This window comes from Spermophilus citellus (genome assembly GCF_964194105.1).
Source record: "Spermophilus citellus genome assembly, chromosome: 2".
NCBI lineage: Eukaryota > Metazoa > Chordata > Mammalia > Rodentia > Sciuridae > Spermophilus > Spermophilus citellus.
The window spans coordinates 66,746,521-66,767,968 of NC_138183.1; the positions used below are offsets into that span (position 1 = coordinate 66,746,521).

General features: G+C 38.7%; 1 protein-coding gene across 13 annotated transcripts in view; it reads left to right on the plus strand.

The window, feature by feature from the left end:
• Positions 1–21,448, plus strand: part of GLIS3 (GLIS family zinc finger 3) — a 441,268-nt gene that overhangs the window by 109,924 nt on the left and 309,896 nt on the right. The window contains exon 1 of one of the 13 annotated variants that reach the window (XM_081281070.1): positions 6,542–6,557. The exons of the other annotated variants lie outside the window; for them this stretch is intronic. The gene's annotated coding sequence lies outside the window, so the exon portion shown is untranslated. Of the gene's footprint in view, positions 1–6,541; positions 6,558–21,448 lie in introns of those variants that run through there. 13 annotated transcript variants of the gene reach the window in all.

Sequence of the window (21,448 nt, forward strand, 5' to 3'; positions counted from 1 at the left end):
TTCAAGTACCTTTGTGCCAAATTACTTCTCAAAAGGTTTATATTACATATTACACTCTCATCTCAATCTACTAACAAAATATTGAATGTCTGTTTTTTCTCTAATCTACTGGATTCTTCTTTTATGAACTATTTATGCCCTTTGCTTTTCCCCACACAAGAGTGTTTGTCTTTTTTATTGATTTGTAAAGGTCTCTTTGTATATTATCCAACCCCCCCTTTTTTTTTACATTCTCAGTTTAGTTTTTTAATTTGTTCTAATTAGTTATACATGACAGCAAAATGCATTTCAATTAATTATACACAAATGGAGCACAACTTTTCATTTCTCTGGTTGTACCCGATAAAGAGTCATACCATATGTGCAGTCATACATGTACCTAGGGTAATGATGTCCATCTCATTCCACCATCTTTCCTGCACCCATTCTACCCATCCCCACCCTCCCCTTTGCCCAATCACAATTCCCTTCATTCTTACCACTCACCCCCCCCCCCATTACCGATCAGCATCCACTAATCAAAGAGAACATTTAGCCTTTGGTTTTTAGGGATTGGCTTACTTCACCTAGCATAATATTATCCAACTCCATCCATTTACCTGCAAATGCCATTATTTTATTCTCTTTTAATGCTGAGTAATATTCCATTGTGTATATATGCCACATTTTTTATCCATTCATCTAATGAAGGGCATCTAACCCTTTGTAAGTAAAATGTTAGTTTATTTCCTAGTCTTTTGTTTGATTTTTCATTTTGTTTATAGTACTTACTGACCTACAATATTTTTTTAGCTATGTCTTTTAATCATTGATTCATGCATCCTAAAGTGAGGTAAAAATTCAGGTGTATTTTTTCATTGTTTCATATATTTTTTTTAAAAAATATTTAGCTCCTCTTTATTTCCCTGGAATTTATCAGTGTGTGCTCATTGTATTTTCCTACTCCATGTGCTCTTCTAGTGTGGTTTTGTGATTCCCTTCCTGGGAGATAGAGTCTGTTTCTCCACCCCCTTGAATTTGGGCAGGCCCTGAAATTGCTTGGAGGATAACGTATGGCAGAAGCAGCGATGTGTGCCTATGGCAGGCATGGTCCTTAACTGATCTGAAAGCTCCCTCTGTCTTTTGGAAGCCAGCTGCCATGCTGTGAGAAGCCTAAGTCATGTGCTGCCATTGACAGCCCCAGCTGAGCCCCTAGTTGACAGCCAGCATAAGTTTTCAACATAGGAATGAGCTACCTTAAAAGTCTATCTAGTCTACCTTTCAGGTGACAGCAGCCTTAGCTGACATCTGACTGCAGTGCACAAAAGATCCTTAGAGAGATGACCCCTGCTGAGCTCCATAACACCCAGAACCAAAAAGGATAATAAATTATTACTTTAATGATTCCAAATTGTGGATAGTTTGCTATGTAGTGGTAGGTAATCAAAACATATGTATTGTGAATAACAATTTAGCTTTGATTTTCCCCCAACTATAACAAGCAGTTATAGCACTACTATTTATTGATCTTCTTTTCCCTACTCATTTGTAATGTCATCATATGATAATTTTTAGTATATATCTGAGGTTATGCTCTAAGGCTTCAGTTTCTTTGTTCAATTTAATTAGTATTCCTTCTGTGTTCCATAGATGCGATTTCATAGCTTTATAATGTATTTATTTTATTTTTCAAAACCTTTTGACCAGTGTTACTACTTCTTATTTTTCTAAGTGTAGAATCCATTGTCAAGGTAATGAATAAGGAAAGATAAACTTGGAATTTGCATCAGGTCAGTGGTTCTCTATTTGAGTGGGAACATTTGGCAATGTCTGGGCAGAGTTTAGTTTTGGTCATTAGAACTCAGGGCGCTGGCTGGCCTCTTTTGAATGGAGAGACTAGAGATGCTGTTCAGCCTCCTGTAATGCACAGAGGAGCCCCATGCAACAGAGAATTAGGGGATGGAAAATATCAAGAATGCAGATGCTGAGAAATTGCATTAAGCCTATGAAATAATTTGAAAGAATCAGCATACTTGCTATATTTATTTTTCTGTCCCAGAAATATGTATGTATCTATATTTATGTCTTCAGAGAAAAAAGTATAATTTTCTTCATATTACATGCTGTTCCTAGGAATTTTCAATTTAAAGCATTCTTCTTATATTTTAAAACTCATAATTGATAGTATATAGGAAGCCTATTGCTTTTGTCATATCTATATTGTGTCTTGTCACCATGTTGAATTCTTTTCTAGTAACTTTTAGCAGATCCTGTTGAATTTTATAGAAAGGCAGAATTTCTGAAATTTAACTTGGTAAAAAGAATAAACCCTTCTGCTTATTCAGAAAGCATATAAGCTGGAAGAGACTTGAGAGGCTAATCCTTGGCCTTCATTTTAGTAATAATAAATCTGAGGTCTAGAAAAGTTAATTTACCCTCCTCATTTCACATAGAGCAGGAGCCTAGAATGGAAGAGCACACATACAAAAATAGCCTTTGGATGAGAATAGTAAAAATTCTCTTAAAAATGTAAAACTTGACACTGTTTAATGGCTTCAGGTTGTTATAAACTTGGGAATGATTTTAGACATTTTCTCTGCCATTTTCCTCCTCCTGTCTTCTCTGCAGTATCCTGACAATCCCACTTTGAATGCTTCCAGGGACAAAAACTATGCTTCATAGAGTGTCCACAGTCATTTCTGATTTCTAGGAGTTCTTCTTTGGTTGAGCTGTACCCTGCTTTCTTGAGGTCCACACATTCCTTATGAATGATGCTGGAGGAAGTGGAACTTTCACCAGCTATCTGAGTGCCAGCTATTAGAAGTTTGAATGGCAGTGGGGAAAACCTATGTTACCTATTGGGTGAGATTTGGGGTTGGGAACGTTTGAGGTTCTGGTTTCTTCATCTAAGATCTGTGTGAACCGGGCATCCCATATTGTATAGAATGGAATTTTATTTGATGTTTTCATGTTTTCCCGTTCTTATTTTGAGAGGTCTGTGGGTAAGACTTCAATCCAAGGAAGACTGAGGGTCTTATCCCCAAAGCCCACTTTTCTGTCACCTTCATAGGTCCTCCTCCTTTTCTTGGGGACTTCAGCCTGGGTTGCCTCCTACTGTGGAGGATATGAGGAGGTTTAACTAGGCACAGCTGCATCTTACGCCTCATTACCAGGCAAGGTCCCTGTGCCACAGGGACTCCATCCAAGCTTATTGACATAATGAAGGACCCTTTCATTATTTCAGACTCCTGAAGGCAGAATTTTTCTTTAGAACAAAGACAAAGAAAGTAAGGGCACAATGCAAAGGAATTCCCTGGGTCCATAACTGCTAATTGGACAATTGTTCTTCAATTCTTATTGTGCCAGGAAATAATGGCCTTGTAGCCTCACTCCCTGCTTGTAAACTTTCTTTGAGATAGAAATCTTTTAAAAAATTATGCTGTCAAGTTTGATATGCTTAAATTAGACTTTTTCTTCTTAGCAAGGTGCTTGCTTTTCTGAAGCAGCCTGAACATGGGTTCCACAGCACTTTTACATTTGGCAGATAAACAGACAGGCCTTGGGTCTACTGAAACCTGTGGTTAATCATGGTTCTGCTAAAACCTAAAGCTTAAGGACATGAGCAACTCAAACTGAACCTCCTTTTATAAAATGTTGAAACAAAACAACCTCGTTTCTTTTTTCTTCTGAAAATTCTTACATTTTTTGTCTGATCTGTAGGAGTGATGGCTTTTGTATCCTCTAGGCTTGAAGACAAAAGGAAGAGAGAAGTGTCTCTGGAGGCGTTGTCAGATTCCATTTGTGGATTGTAATGGAATTGATCTTGATGCACGGTTGTAAAATATGGGGGTCTCTGTATCCCTTCTCATCTCTGAACCTTTCTCTATGCTCATTCCTTTTCTCCTCCAGCTCCTCATCTTTTCCTGGACACTTCTGTCTCAAACATACTGCTCATTGTGTAGAAAGGACTCTGCCATCTGCCATTTCACTGTATTTTGTTGGTGAAAGACATTTTTAAGTGTCTCAAAGGTGTTTGCACGAATAAGCATCATTTATAACTAGAAGCCCCCCAAATAGTAGGATTCAGTAGAAACTGGATTTATTTGGGTGCCTGAGTACTTGGATGTTTGGGCAAGGACAGACTCTGCTATAACTAGTTGTGTGACTGGGACAAGTCTCTTTAGCTCTCTGGTCTTGAGTTTACCCTCTGTACAACAAACAGGTTGAGCACATGATTTCTAATATTCCTTCTTGGCATGTAATTCTATAAATTAAAAGCATGGTAGGAGTAGGGGTACATCTGTTTCTCATGAGAGGACCTTGAAATCATTTTATTATCTATTGTGGTTTAAAGGTAGTCTTTTAGATTATGAGAAATTATAGTTTTTCAGATGTATCTACAGGTGGGAAGGGAATTAGTATTTATTGAGCATTGGGTTTGCATCACATCTGGTGCTAGGTGGTTCATTATATGATCTTGCCAAACTAGTTGAAGTGATTTGGCCGCATTTTCCCACCCCCAGAACCACAAAATAAACTCAACCTCCTGGCTTCCTGACTTTGCTCTGGCATAAAGTCCTCTTGCCTCCATACTACTGACCCTAACCACCCCAATGTCCACATTTCTCTCGGTATGTCAGTATGCTCTTTGGTAGTATGAATAGTGAAATCAGGGTGCACCTACTTACCTGGGGACGGTTAGTACACTGCTTTTAAGTCAATGCAGTTTTGCAAGATGGAAGCTTGGGCTATTTATTAAGGCAGAACTTTTAAAAAGACCTCCTTTGGGTTGTATTTATAGTATTTTCAAGAAAAGCTGATTTGTAGGAGTAAAGAGGCCCTATAAAAGGGCAGTTTTTATGGAAAGTTGTCCCTTCAAGGTATTTTCTCTTTACCTCTTAGTATATCTGGTACATATGGCCGTCCTTGTGCTCCTGTGTGTGTGCATGTACATGTATGTGCATCCTGTTCTTTCATCCTGTATCCTCGTGAGCTGTGTGCATTAAAGACAGTTGAATAAATAGCAGGTTAATAAATCTCCTTATAGTAAGATTTATGCAGGTGAGTATTTCATGTTTTGTTCCTAAATATCACTGTCATGGTTGTTACCATCATCATCATCACATCTCCTCTTCCTTGGTATTCCAATAGCTTTTTAAACCTTATTTTACTGGATAATATTTTGTGTTGTTATTCTCTTGATCTGTTTCACCCTCTGGCACCGTGCAGTTTAACCACCGAATGAATGAATGGATAAACAAAGGAACTTGATGTCATGCATGAAAATAAAATGAGAGGTTGTATAGTAGACACTTAGCCACCACTGAAAAGCTTAGACTAGTCTCATTTGTTTATACTTGCATGCCTGACACCATTGATGGTACCTACACAGAATAAATTCCTGTGTCATTCCTGCCTCTTGCTTACATCTTGAAGCCAAGATGTTGGAAGCTGTGGGTATTTGTTCTGTCTCTGGGAGAAAAGTGGATTTCCAGTTGTCCTATATCTTCTACATTTAGGAATATTTGTCCAATTGTATGGAGTCTGGTGGTTAAGGTGTGTGAGCTCACAGACATCTGTGTGCATTTCCTCATGGGAACTACTCTGCTTTGAATCCTCACTCTTAGCAAGTTACCTGTTTTCTTTCATTTTTTTTTTTTCTTGGTACCAGGGACTGAACCCAGGAGCACTTAACTACTAGACCACACCCCACGCCTTTTTATTTTTTATTTTGAGTCATGTTTTCACTAAGTTGTTTAGGGCCTCACCAAGTTGTTCAGGCTAGGTTTGAATTCACAATCCTCCTGCCTTACCTTCCTGAGCTGCTGGGATTACAGATGTGCACCACTGCGCATGGCTAAAGTTACCTGTTTTCTTAACCTCAGGTTTCCTCCCTTGTAAAATGGGATGGCAATAAACACGGTTGTTGTGTGAGCTAAATGGGTTAATTAAAGTACAGAGCCAGGCCTCCTCCCCTGGCACCAAGTGAACCTTCCATCATTAACGTCCGTTCTCATTTTTATTTTTAATGCATACATGAATCATATTAACATTAGTAGTATTGATCATGGTTGTAATAGTGTAAGTTCTTGGTGAGGGACTATGATCTCACACTGATAGCTAGGTAACCTCTATGTCTCCTTTGTGGTACTTATGAATAGCTAAGAAAGGGGAGAAAAGGGAGAGGCTTGTTACACTCCTGTTTCCATGGAGGGCTTCACAGAAAAGGTGAAAAGTCAAACAGTTTGGAAAGAGCTGCCTGGGTAGGGAGGAGCTGTGTTCCGTGGTGGAGTGTGCCTGGTGGGGTGGAATGGCGGCTCTGGCACCGTGCCACCCCCACTCTGGCTTCTCAGTAAACTCCCTGTTTTATTTTTTATTTTTCACCCTGCTTTAAATAATCAAATTCCATTCTCCTTTTAGCCCTTTCCAACCTATCTATGGAAAGAGACCCTGTACTAAAACATGCCCCAGCTGTGGTGTGGCCATTACCTGTCCAAAGACATTAGCAGTGTCTGTCCTCTACAGGAAGCTCTGGTCTGGGGCTCTGGGGGTGAGGAGTTGCCTGCTGGTGATGCCAGGTAAGATATAGTTCCTGTCCTCAATAACTGACCTGCAGTTAAGGGCGGGGGGCCAGGGGAAGGTGAGACACAGGTATGGAGTGATCATTAACACAAAAGATGACAAATAAGGTCACCTGGGAGTTTAGAGGAGGATACAGCATGTGAACTTAAACTAGGAGACAAGAATTCATTCCAAGGAGAAGGTGATGTTTGAGCTGGTCTTTGTCCATGGGAGTATGGAGGGTGTATGTGTTGGTGGGCCAGGAGTTCTGGGCTGCCCAGAGTGGAGTATGTATGAAGGAACACAGTGGTGAATTGAGGCCGAATCAAACCTCCTGTGAATACAGCAAGGAAACTGAGGCAGCCAGATCTCATCCAGACTCAGTAAGAGTTTTCCTGAAGCTCTTCTCGCTATAATAAATGGGGAGGAATTAGGAGCTCACACATTCCCAGCCTTCAAGTTAAATGTTAACTCCTTTGTGTAGTTAACCACTAACTTATTTCCCTATGCAAAAGAAAAAAGGAGAGGGAGAAAACCTAACACAGTGGTAACCCCCTTACTTTAAAAACAAAAAACAAAAACAAAAGAAATCCAACTCTGGTTTGCTTATGTGGGTGCTTATTTTCAGCACAATACAGATGTAGCTATTACAGAGCTGTGTGCAAACTTGAACAACAGACTGTACATGTTACTTTTGTGAATTCCCTGGGTATCTTTTTCAGGATTTGCAGAGAGTTAGCTATTTTCGAGTACATTCCTAGTTTAGCCATTAGAAAATTACGGGGTTTATTTGTATAAACTCAGCAACTAAAATAGTGCTTCCAGAAAGGTGGGTGAGCTCATCGCTGTCTGCTCTGACCCAGGCAAGTTAATGACCTGCCCAGTATTGTTCACGCCGGCCAGCTCTGGCTCACTTCACCAGCAGTTCCACTTGAAGGGAGACATTGTTTCTTAGGCTGTGCTTGTCAGAGGCTTTCTCTCCACACCAGCCGTTGCAGAGTGTCTTAGTAGTCCCTGAATGTTCCTGCTGCCTGCACTTTGTGAACTAACAGAGCAAGTATCCCTAGAAATATATGTAAAGTACTCTGCACAGCCGTCTGGGGCCCCCAGCAAAGATCAGGACATAAACACCTCTATACCCACACATGTACCCAAGCAGATACTGCTATATGGAAGCCCCACTGAGCAAGGATGTCTTCCTTCTATCACTTTGAAGTACAGTGGCCAAGCAGCCTGAGAACATGAATAATTTAAGCATGAAGTGCCTTTGCTGCTGATTCTAATCATGTTTTTTTTTCATAAGAATCATGGTAATGTATAGAATGAAGGTACGTGAAGAAAGGGGAATGGAATTTCAAAACTTGTATTTGCTGCAGAACATTAAAATATAGCATAATGTTGAACTTTCAGAATTTCTAAGGCTATTACCTGGGTAACATATGTTTTGGTGAAGGGATGAATGGCCAGAAGAGATTAATTGCAGAAGGCTTACATTTTAAAATGTCAGGTGCTAGGGCAGGGTGGCTGGAAAATTAGAGGCAGGTGATGAAATGCCTTTAATTTGGTATAAGAGCTAATGAATTACTCTGAAGATGTTATTGGGCAATCAGATGGAGAATGAATAGCAATGTGGTTTTAAAAAGTCAAATAGAGTGCTGTTCAGAATGAATCTTTGGTATACATGTATCAAAACATCAAATTGTGTCCTATAAATGTGTACAATTATTAGAAAATAATCCTGATATTATTGGTTCTGACTATTTTAAATGACTAGCTCTTGTATTGTCCTTCCCCTTGGCAGTGTTTATGAGAGACTGTTTAATATTTATTACTAGGCTAATCAAAGACAGTAGAATCCATCTTTAGGTAAGAAAATAGGTATTTGAGGTGAACTTTCTTCAGAGTTCTGTCTTTACTGGACAAAACTCTAATTCACTGTTGAGTGAATTGTAACTACAATTGCTAATTTTGAAATCCATCTGCCAGATTCAAGTGACTTTGATAAGATTTTTTTTTCAGCCTGATACATTTGTGAATGCATTCTTGGGAAGATTGCTGCTGGGTAGTGTCGCATGTCAGAGATGAGGGAAGGTTAGTCATTAACCCCAAACAGAGGGTAAAGAGGGGCAGTAGGCAGCCTGTGGAATGAGGAAAGGGCCCAGCTGAAACATATCCAAAAGTATTTTTGTTGTTTATATTTGTTAATTATTAATATTAATTATTGATGAAAAACGGTTTTGAGTTACATGCCACACATTGTTTAGGAATAAATTTTCACATTTCTTATCTAGTACTAAAGTAGGTATTAAACTCTTCCAGATAATCCACATTTATTAATCTAGTAAATTTGTCCCCTTCTTTCAACATTGAAGACAAAAATCTTATGAAGTGCCAGCACATGGAATTTTGTTTAATAAATGTGTATGGAGTCCTCAGCTTTGGGTGGCTTCTAACAGTAAATAAATATGTTGAGAAATGAATTTGACCCAATGAGGTCAATAATTGAAAAGTATCTTCAGAACAAAGTATGCATTTCATGCAAGACAGGTAGATCATATATAAGGTTTTGTAGGATAAAATTGCTACATTAGTTATGAATACTGTGTTGCATCTCATGCACCTGTGTCTACTCAGGTGTGTACTCTATGGTAATCTTGGTTTCTTGGAATAAGTTTTTTAGGAGTTACCATATTTTGTTATTCTTCATGTAGGTTTCAATCCTGTGCATATTTTGCGTAAATTCTATTGAGTAAGTATGCACATGGTTGAAGTCTACTCTGGGAGTCAGAACTGACCTGGCTAATGCTTAAGGGAAGAGGCACAGAGACAGAGAGCGGGGCATGAAGAAAGGAGAGGGAAAGTCAGGACATTTGAGATTGCAGGTCTCTCTTGGGAATTGATGTGATTTGGGAAATTTTGCTCTGAAAATCATCCCGTAAAAGTCAGTGTTTATGCATCTTAGGCATTGTGGGCTTTTTGCATGTTAGATTCAGTTTAGTCTCATTCTTAAGGACTATGTGTTGGATTTCCTATGGGCTTTACTCATTTTAAGTTTTAGATTATGTCTGCCCTTCTATTGGCTCTACTACACGTCATGGCAGTTTTACAAAAAGATATTTAGTGGTAGCACTGGCAACACCGTTGAACCACCTCTAGCATTAGGTTTTCCTTTGCTTGGGTGGCCTCCTAAGAAATCCTGTATTGGTGTACTTTCCAGTAAGGGAGGTTGTAGCAGTGACTTGGAAACCTTACCTAAGGTGAGGTAGTCGGCTGATCTTGGGTCCCTTCCTTCTGTCATCTGAAAGACTGACCTGTCTATAGCTGGGTGTTTGATCTATGAACAGTTGATTCACTGCTTTTCAGAGCCCGATCTAAGCTCACAGATTCTCTGGGAGGTCTGGGAAGGTCGGCCGTCCCTCTGTGCAGGTTATGATCTGGTAAACTGTGCTTTCACTGGGCTCATTTCATTTTGGGAAGAAAACGGCCCATTGTGAAAAACTTTGCCTTCGTCAGGGAGCTACATCCAGTTCTGGTTCCTCCAGAGAGGATTCTGGTGAAGACAGTTATGAAGAACAAGTAAGTCTTGTAAATGAACAACATGTTCTTGCTTAAATATTTCCCAGAAGAATCCTAAAGAAATATAATACAGGTAAGTTTTGTTATGCTTTCATTGTGAGTTATATTTACGGGAAGCAAAAAAATAAGATTAGAATCATAGAGGAGGAAAAGCCTTTTTATATCAGTGACTTATATTTTTATATCTCATGAATTCTAACCATTTATAAAATTATCTGGTTTTGTGCCCCTGCTCATGGTTGATTCTTCCTTTCTTTTTCCATCGTGAGACCTCTGAATTATTTTTATTCATAAGTGAAAAATGTATTACAGCTTTATTTCCTTTTATTAATAGTTCCTTCTTGCCCTTAACCACATCTCTGACTTTTTGGCATGTGAAGCCCAATGAGCTCATGCTTAATCATGTATAAACAACCATCTAATTATATGGTTTTGAATTTTCATTTGACCGACTAAACAGAAATGACACAGGAACGAGAAACCTGACAACCTCCCTGTCTTCAGATACCTGGCCTTTCTCTCCCTCACCCCCTCTTCATGCATTTAGCAAACTGCACGTTATAACTTATCAAAAAATCAGTTTGCATTTGCCAAGTTTCTGAGGTAAAATTGTTCTTTTCAAGGCTACGTGTCAAAAAACAAGTCGGGTGAGCTGAATTATACGTCTTCTTTTCAAAATTCTCTCGAACCTATTCTTTCGTCCTCTGGACCGAGGTGTTACTCGCATTCCTGGTGTTGCCGGTGTCAGATGACAGAACAACATTCATGGGACAAGCGGTTTCTCAATCTCTGCCCCCTTGCCTTCTTCCCTGAGGTGAATAATGACCATTTCAGTCACCCTGTCTTCCCCCCAGCCCCCACTTTAAACGTTGCTGACACATTTTTGAAAGCAGATAGTGGGAAAATCTTTTCAAACAAAGGTGCTCACTGTGTTTCTACAGGAAGGAAGAAGTTGTCCATACCCTTTTGTTTCTCATGGCTGGATCCTCGAATTCTGAACACAGAGAAAAATCTCTCCAGGACATTTAGCACCGTCATTCACTGTGTTTGACAGAAAATTAAAGAAGAAAAGATACCACAGAAAGACAAATCCTGGATGATCTCACATATATGTGGGATCTCAAATAGTGAAACCCATAGAGTCAGAGAGGGCAGAACTGTGGTTGCTAGGGGATTGGGGTATGGGGGAAAGAGAGAGAGATTGGCCAAAGAGTACAGAGTGTCATTTATGCAAGATGAATACATTCTGGAGAGCTGACGTACAGCTTCGTGGCTATAGTGAACAGCACTGTGTTGTGGACTTGAAACTTATTAGGAGGATAGATGTTAAGGTCTCAACACATGTGCATGTGTGCACACACACGGTAACTAGGTGAGCTGATGGATGTATTAACCACTTGATTGTGGTGTTTGTTTATGTATACATTAAGTATTTTGTACTCCTTGAATTTAGCATTTTTTAACTTATCAATCATACCCCAGTAAGGCTGGAAAGAAAAAGAAAAGTAAAGACTCCTCCCTTTGTATTTCATTTCTTTTTTGGCTATTTTGAAAGATGACGATTTCAGAGAATAGATTTGGCTATAGCTATAAGAGTGAAGAAAGGGGTATAGACTCTGGTGAAATTTGGTCCAAGTGATTTATTTCCTCATTAATCCTTCAACCACAGTTTGACTTCTCAATTTTTTTTCTGAAACATGCACATCTGTAAGTGTTAAAATTTCATACACTTAAATCATTTAAGTTTGGAAGCAAATAGACTCCATTTTGAGAATTTAGGGTTAGTGTGGTCTTGATGAGATTGATTAATATCTAATAGTCTTCCTTATTGAATATATTTTGGCAATATCTTCATAGCTTTTTCTGCACACTATAAGGAGTAATCTTTGTGACTTACGGGGATTTATCATAATATTTTACTATAAACTGTGGATTTCTTTCAAGGTTCATGTTCCTTTCATGGTATAAGAAGATCGAAGTGAGACTTCCTGTCTATAGTTGTTATTTTTGTTTTGTTTTGGAATGTGTAGAGCAGAGGAGAACAAATCCTGGCAGAATTTATTATTTGGTTCACCTGGGACAGTGAGCTGGGGAAGCTCTCCAGGCACCAAGTTAAGGCCTCTATGTCATTGACCCTTTGAGAATTAGGGAAGAATTGTATTTCTCCTCTTCTCCGAAAGCCATAGAGTCTTATGTTGCTTATGGTGTGTTATTTATTCTAAGAATTTGTATTCTAGTCAGGAAATAAGCTTTCAGTTTGATTTAACATTCAACTTTTTACTCACACTGATTCTCAGTTTTAGTATTCAAATTCAGATAAGCAAGTAATACTCTTTTCTTAAAGAATTATTTTAGGGAGAACATAACCATAACTCTTTAGATTTTTTTTTTTCATCCTGGCATCAATATGTATTAGGATTGCTCTTGTGTTTTGATGGGAAAGAACTGGGTTGCTTTTCCTCATTCAGATATTATTGTCCAGGAGTCATTGCTGGTACAGTGTCTGTGGTGGGTAGAGGTAAAACAGTTGTGGTCACTTTAATACTAATACACGATCCAGCTGTGTGAACAGAAATGCTTAGATTACTCTAATATTCCTTTTCTTTGGTGGGAGTAGTATGGGTACTGGGGATTGAACCCAGGGATACTCCACCACAGAGCTATAGCCTCAGTCCTTTATGTGATTTTTTTTTTTTTTTTGAGACAAGATCTTGCTGAGTTGCCCAGAATGGCCTTGAACTTGTGATCTTTCAGCTTCAGGCTTGTGCCACCATGTCTAGCTACTCTAGTTATAAGTTCAAAAATAGCACTAAGTGAAGGAAACAGAAGGAAACTCACATTATATAGGCCTCACCTAGATTGCCTGTGTGTTGAGGTTTGTGATGTTAGAATTTTGTTTTTATATTTTGGCAGTTTGATTAAAGTTATATCATTTTATACAATGACAAATTGCTTGAGCCAAAGGGTAGATATTTCAGCCTTTGTATCTTTTCACTTTTAAATGAACCTATGGTGCATATGATTTATTCTACCAACTCATGTATAGAAGAATTGGTTATTTAAATTATTTTCTCTAAAGCAAAGCACATTAAACCCCAAGACCCCAACTTGCAGATTAGTGGGAAATTTAATCTCAGTCATTGTCGGTTAGGGTTCTTAGACCCTACCCAAGTAAGACAATGCCTCACAGGATCTTTGGGCAGAGCAGAACATTCCAAGAGCCTTTTTGGTTCTTGGTCCGTCAGGTCACTCTTGCTGAGATGCCCCCCTAACCACACCCACACAGTCTCTAGGAGTCTGGCACTCTGCAGCTTAGATGTGGGAAGCCTTGCTAGAGCTGAGTCTCTTGTATATTTGCCAGTTATGCTTCACCTTGATGGACTTCCTTTTGGTGCTGCCTCTTTACTCCAGGGACCATCAAACTGCTGTTCTTCTGGACTTTAGGCAGTGTCACCTTTGTCTCTCATTCTGTCTTCTCTTAGAGGGCCCCTCTTGTCAGAAGGTTCTGTGGCCTTCAGAGCACATGGAATAATGTCAGTGACTTAGGATTCAACACAGGACTAGAAGAGAAGACAAATTCAAGCATTGTGTACTTTGAGCTCTTTTATAACAACCTCTCCAGAGATGAAGGAGCATGAACTACAAATAATCACTCAGTGAGTTTTCTTCCCATGTACCTGAGCTTCTGAGTGGGCTTTGGAACGTGGAGTAAGAATCTACAGCCTAGAGGAGTCAAGGGTATTTGACTGAGGAGACAGTCGAGCTGCCCTGGAGGACTTCTGGGGAGGAAGCAGGGTACTTTCCACTTCTTAGAAGTCTGAGTGACTTAATTTTTAATGAAGAAGAATGTAATCTTTATAACCATTTGCCCTTTTTCCAGATCCGATGCTCTGGGCATGCCATCTGGACTTGCAAGCCCATGCAAAATGTGGAACAGAAAACACTTAATGTGTCTCTGGACAGTTGTGAGGAATTACTGTTTGTTGGGGGGGGGGAGCAAAGTTAGTTTAGCAGTGTTTAATGGTGATTGTGTAAGCTTCTAAGGTACTAAGAAGTTATGTCTAGTATGAAGGATTGGTTGGAAACGTGCTTCTGAACTAGCTCTCAGATACTTAAAAAAAAAAAAGGTCATTGATTTATATTGAATAGGTTAAGACCACACTTCCTTCCCTTTGAGTGTGTATGTGTGTCAAAAGGAGGAGATATGGAGAGAGGGGGCACACTGATATTTCTAGCTGTTCAGGAATTGAGAGACAAGGATATAACAACAATTGTGTCCACTAGAGACCTCATCTTTCTTGCATATCATGACTCATATGAATTTAAAACAGGACCTTCTCAACTCCATTTGTGGCCTTGAACTATATTTGCTTAATTAATTGCTCTAAAGTCATATTCTTTTCCTGTTCTTCTAGAAAATATTTGTTGAGTACCAAATATCTGACAGAGGAGTCCCAGGCATTGTTCCTTGTGGTGAGGGGTTCCACTGATACGCAGTTTATCTGTTTTTCTTACAACCATTTTTTTTTGTTGGTTGAGGTAGAAATAGCAACTTAGGATATATGTGACCATGACTTATGAAGCAAAGATTTGAAGTCTACTGTTTCTTAAAGGCAATTCAGTAACCTTTAAATAAGACAAGTTGGGGTTGCCCTGCCTGCTCTTGTCTGAGATCATGGCAACATCTTCCTAGCTTGGTGTCTGCCTTTAGCCTTTGCTCTGCTTCTCTGTGAGCTGAAAATAGATATTACATCACATATAATAGTTTCCCACTACATAATACCTATACTGAAAAAACTATTGTAGCTCTTTGCAGTGCTTGGCTTTGAAAGTTGTGTGTTATGTTATTTGTAATACTTTAGTAAGACTATCACTGTCGAGGGCTTATGGAGTAGTTACTGTGCAGGACACTTCTCTAAGTACTTTAGATAGATCGATCATTTGGTACTGCCAACTTACTTAGGAAGGTGGGAATAATGATTACCCCTTTTTCCAAAAAGGATACAGGTACAGAGAATTTAAGGGACTTGCCTAAGGTCACACAGCTGGTGAAACCATTTTGGCTCTGGCATCTCCATTCCTTTCTACTTTCCCATCCTGCTTCTGGAATACTTTCTCAGCCTGTGCTCACTTTACTCTGGCTAGCCCCAGTCCATGCTACCCTCTCCCTTCCAGCCATTAAAAACACTCAATTCAAATCTGACCTTTTCCACTAAGCCTCTTTCAGTTCATAGGATCTTTTCCTTGTTTCTACTCTTTTTGGACTCAGCATTCAGGCAACTCAGTTTAAGAGTGTTTCCCAAATGTTTTCTGTGTTAGTTAAGACTCTGTCCAACTGGTTGGAAGCTCTTTGACCAAGGGCTAGCCCAAGGCCTGAGGTTCTGTTAATATAGTATAGCACCAGGTCCTGTAAATGTGACCTGTGTGCATGGTCTTGGAGAAACGGAAGCAGTTTTCTCCCATTAAAATTGACTTTCTCCCTCCCATCTGCTCATTCGTTCTTATATTTATAGAAATCCTCTTTTTTGAAAGTCTGATAGTTTCACCTTCATAAATGTCCAAAGATTAATCCCTTGGATAAACCTTGGTTTAAGCACACTAAATTAGATTGTAAGCAAGAATAGTGTGACTCATCTCTGCACCCACACTCCCTGGAATATATACCATAGCACAGAGCCTGGTGCAATAAACAGATACCTGATCAGTGAGTGATAAATTGCTAAATTGTACTTGTATTGGTATTTCGGTTTTTCAGAGTAACAGTTTGCTTATTTAACAAATATAGCTGCTCTCTTCCCATGGGATTGTAAGAAAAATTTGTCAAGGGAAAAGCAGTAAAGTGTGCTTACATTTCCTCTTTGGTTTTCTGGGCTAATTGTAGGTGAACTTTATTTAACACTCTTGCTATACTAAGAGTCTCTATGGAGCAGAGCAGCTTTCAGTTAACTTGGCAAATCATTACAAGAGAGAACAGAAGGGTCAGCATAAGCACTCTCTACTAATTAGTTGATAATTGATGTACAATAGCTGACTGATGGGACTTTAGAATATAAACCCTGGAATATTGTTTAATTTATCTTCCCATCTTTATGAAGTGGCTTGGAGCTATGTATTTTTAATAACATCTTACCAGGAGTTCCCAGCTGCTGGAGTAAGACTGAGGTTTCATGGTTGGGAATCCAGGGCACTGAGTGTTATAGAAAGAAATATGATAGTTTTTAATCTCTCAGGGTATAAATGTGACTTAATTTAATACATGAATCAAATGAGTAAGCTGATGGTTCCTACTTTGTAGATAACATTCCTGAATGCTGACTGAGGTTGGAAGAGTGTTGGTGTGGAAGTTATATTCTTGTGGGATAAACATAGAAAGGTTGAGCTGAACTCATGAGGGGTAGGTGGTGGAGTTGGCATTATTCATGGTTTGTATTTGAACTATTTATCTGCTCACTTTGGAATGAAATCAGAAAATGACTTTATAGGTTGTTCTTCAGCTTTGAAACTTGATTTTCTGAATCTTTTTCAACTAATTATAAAATCCTCAATCTTACTTTATTCAGTGCCATAATCAGTGCTTTCTTCTTTTGTCATTTCCCACACTGGACCTTCTGCACTATTCATCTACTTTCTTGTTCATATGCTTCTTCTGTCTTCCTGCCCCTTTCTACTGGATTTATCGCAGGTAAACTCTGCTTCCAGTGGAATGCACGATTACCCATAACATGGGGAGCCAATGCATACCAGCCAACCATTTACCAGCACCATCTGGTTTAGTGGGTTTGAGATGAAGCATAGAAATTTGCATTTTTGAGAAGTATCTTTGGGGATGCTAACATATAGCCAGATTTGGAACCATTGGTGAATACATAATGTCCAGCTTTTAAATCAGGTTGTTTTCAGCTTTTTGTTACTATAATAAAATACATGAGAGAATCAACTTATAAGGAGAAAAGCTCTGTTTTGGCTCATGGTTTCAGAGATTTTAGTCCAAGATCAGTAGGTCCCATTGCTTTTTGACTCGTGACAAGACAGCACATCATAGTAGGAAGCCTATGGTGAGAAAGCCATCTACTTAATAGCAGGAAAGTGAAAAAGAGGGAAGGAAATGACTGGAGTTTCATAGTCCCTTTTGGGCATATCTCCAGTGACCCCAAACCTCCCACTAGGCTCCAACTCTTAAAAGTTTTTACCACCTTCCAAAAGTGCTAAACTGGGTTCCAGCTCTCTAACACTTGGACCTTTGGGGGACATTCCAGATCCATGCTATAGCACATGGCCTTTAGGTCACCTGAACCAAGCCTCTGAGCTCTGTGTCCTTGCTGATTCTCCTGGTCAGAGCCACCTCCTTGAGGCAGTTCTGACTCCTCATTCCTAGGACCACTGTGCCTCCTACTTCTGTTTCCACTTCTACACCCTACTATTTCCATCTCACTCCCATGCTTCTTGTCCTTCATATTTTAACTTACTGGTTTCTAACCAGTGCTCCTTAGAATGCCAGTCTTGGGTGAGTCCTTAAGAGGAAACCCTCCCCAAACAAATGCATTTTGCATATTATTTGCTTCTCCCAAAGAGTGATTATATGCATTTGCATTTTAAAGGATCTGATAAAAAGATGTTTATGAGAGTTTTTCAGAATTGTTTGACCATGGACATCTCCCTGAGGTTCACTTATTTATCATGTAACACTTTTGGACACACTGAAGAACTTTGGGAAATGGCTTTGTGGTTATTCTTCTTCCGTGAATTTTTTGTTATATAGTTAGTGCCCTTCCTCTTCTATGATTTAGCTTCATGTTTAAACCAGTCACACTATATGGTTGTTCCAAGGTGAGTCTGTTTTAGCTCTTGGAGATTGTTAAGTCCCATAGAGACAGGATGCCTTTCTAGTGTTCCTGAACTCCTCCCATAGGCTTGGTACCATTTGGAGCATTTGTAATATTTGCCCAGGTTGAAGTACTTTGCCCTTGCCTGTAGAAGCAGTTATTTCATTCTGATTCTTATCCTTTGGTGTTCTTAGCCACTTACCCAGGCCTTACTGTATTTCAAGTGGCACACTACCCAGATATGTTTGTGACATTGTCACTGCTGTATCTTAGCTGTGAAACATTACAAATTGGCAAAACACTACATAACAAGCCTCATATGTTTGACATGCAGGATTTTATTATTCCTGGTTCTAGGGAGAAATGTGAGTGAAAAAAGAATCTGATAACCCTACTTCAGCAGCCTCTTTGACTTGTATTCGTATAGTATTTGGGGAAAAGCCTACCTGTGTCTTCCTGTGGTAAAAAAAAATATATATACTTTTCAAAGTTTTCCCATATACCTGGTGGTCATCCCATTTGGGAGAAGAACAAGGGCAGACTCAGATTGATAAAATGCCTTGCCCAAGATTATATACCTTGTTATTGATAGATACCTATGTTTCATTATAAGAAGAGAATATTTGTGCTATGGAATTAGATGTGTTATTTAAGCATTAGTTTTGAGATCTGATTCTTCATCAAAACAGGCACATTCTGATGTTTTTTTTTTTAAGAATAGAGGGGACAATGTGTCTAACTCATGTTGCTTTTAGAATTATAGCATACATATTCATGTTTGTATGAGCTTAGAGAAAGCTGTGGAAGAATACATATTTAACTGTTTTAGTTGAGTATCTTAAAGGAATGATAATGGAGAGGTATAAGAATATGAACTTTTTCTTTACATACTTTTGCATTTGTGTCTTTTTAAAGCATGTACACACAAATGCATATTAGTTATTTAGACACCAATAAAAGTATTCCCAAATAAAAGATCACCAATACATTCTAGAAAACGCTTTTACATATACTAAATTAATAAAACTTGTGGATACAATGTATATGCCATGATTTTGAACATAGTTTTGAGTCTGTGAGGGGACTCAAAATATATAGACTATTTCTTCCTTATCAGAATATCTGTTTTCTCCTGATAGAGGATAGGTTGGAGGGGCATAGTTCTGTGAATGAGCCCATGAGGCCTGCTAACTAGACCCTAGTGTTAGATCATTTTACCTACCCCATCCAGGGTGGCCCTGTCAGAATAAGCCTGCCAGGTAGGCTTATTCCATGTGGAAGAGAACTCGGTCTCTCTGTGGGTAAACTTATTTCCCAAGAGGGAAATAAAAGAAGGGTTTATTGAGACATTTGTCCCCATTTGTTCTTCCTTATTTGGCAGAGAAAGCCCAGGTATGTACTGAGACTCACTTCTCCTTAGAAAGTGATGAACCAAAAAGAGGTGTGTGTTCCAACCATTTTACGTACCTGAATTTGATAATCATTTCCCCCACAATGGCCCAATTGGAATAACTCAGAAAATTGTTCAGTAACGTAGTGACGATAATAACAAAAACAAAAACAAAAATTATAGCTACTTTCTACTGAGCAAGCACATCCTGTGTGTTGGCCCTTACTAATCCTTGAAGCAGCCATATAGGGTGTGCAGTGTTGTCTCATTCCTAGAGATGAAGAAACCAGGAGGTAAAGTCAACCTCTAAACAGCCAGAGTTACGTACATGAGTGGGCGGTGGTGGCCAGCTGCATTTTCCCAGGCAAAATCAAAGTATTCTCCAGTGGCATTTGGAATTTGTTTACTTTTGATGGGAGTATTAGACTCCTATTTTACATTAGGCATTTATTTGGATTTATTAAAGGAAATCTTGCCAGATACAGATGTTTAAATATTTACAACTAAAAATAAGGGGAAAATTTGAGCCTCAAAGTTGCAGAAACTTCATTGGTGCATGACTTACATTGCGCTTCAAGACTACCTTGATTTTGTGTATGCCTGGGAAAAGAACTTGCATAAAACGAATGAAAGGTTTACTGGGAGGTTTACATGAATACTTCTTCTGGTTTTTCATGCCAAGTTTTAAAAATAATTTTTTTAAAATGCTAGGAAAGTTTTGAATTTTTTTTTTCTATTATACTGTTGTTTTATAGTAAAATGCTCTTGAGGTATTTGGCTAGTGATTGATATCTTAGTCTAAGCTAATCAGAGTCTTAAAACATTTAGCTGAAAGAAAGATGATATGGAGGTGAAGAAAAAGAGTAGCTTAAAGTCTGCAGGTTGGGGGGATGGAGAATTAGTATGAGAGAGAGAGAGAGAGAGAGAGAGAGAGAGAGAGAGAGTGTGTGTGTGTGTGTGTGTGTGTGTGTGTGTGTGTGTGTGTCTTGGGCGGGAGGCCTTAATGTATATTCCCTGTATACTAGAGAAAACAGGCCCAAGGAAAAATACCAGAAAGGTACCAGGGATAAGTTCTTTAATAAAGTTTATCTAATCCTTGCAATGCACTTATTAAGTGCCAGGCCCTAAACATGAGGCACAGAAAGCTCAGGTAACTTGACTAGGGACATACAGTCAATCCATGATGGAGTTAGGATACAAACCCATGTTTTGACTCCTGTTTTCTCTGTTGTTAACCTCTCACTTCTTCCTCAATGTTTCCATCTGCCTTCAGTGCCCTAATGTCCAGTGGTTTGTTAATGCATTCTTTTTTTTTTATTGTTGGTCGTTCAAAACATTACATAGTTCTTAATATATCATATTTCACAGTTTGATTCAAGTGGGTTAATGCATTCTTAAAGACCCACTTGAGCATGTGGCAAAGCCTCTCTTTGATCCTGGATTAGAAAACAATTGCTCTAAATGTCTTTGATAACATTTGAATATAGACATTATATTATACATTAATACTATAGCATTGCTAAATGTCTTGAATTTGGTGGCTGTATTATGGTGATATATGTAGGAATGAAGGGCATGAAATCTGTGACTTAAATGGTTCAAAATTAATATTAATACTAAAAATAGTAAACTTATTTATAGGAGATGAATGGATACACAGGTCATTAGATAAGAGTTGGAGATTATTTTACTATTCCTTCAACTTTTCTTAAGGTTTTAAAATTTTCTAGAATAAAATATTGGGGAAGAAAACCCTGATGCTTAGGCATATATTAATATATACTAATCCGTTTTGCACTCAGAACAACGCTGTGAGTTAGATACTGTTATGTCCCCATTTTAGAACAGGATGTTGAAACCATAGAGACCTTAAGGACCTTGCAGTGTCACACAGCCAGTGAAGGTGGGATTTGAATACTGCTATTATATTTCTGCAAAACACCCTCCTTCTGTGTGTTGAACATATAGAAATTGATAGGTTGAACCACATAGAAATTGCTCTTCTATGATAATTTCTAATCTATTTTAAAAGCCATTGCATTTGACTCACCCTAGGAGTAGGGATCACTTCTTTCGTAATGAATGGTTGGTCTGTTATGTTTCTTCATGACCAGAGAGT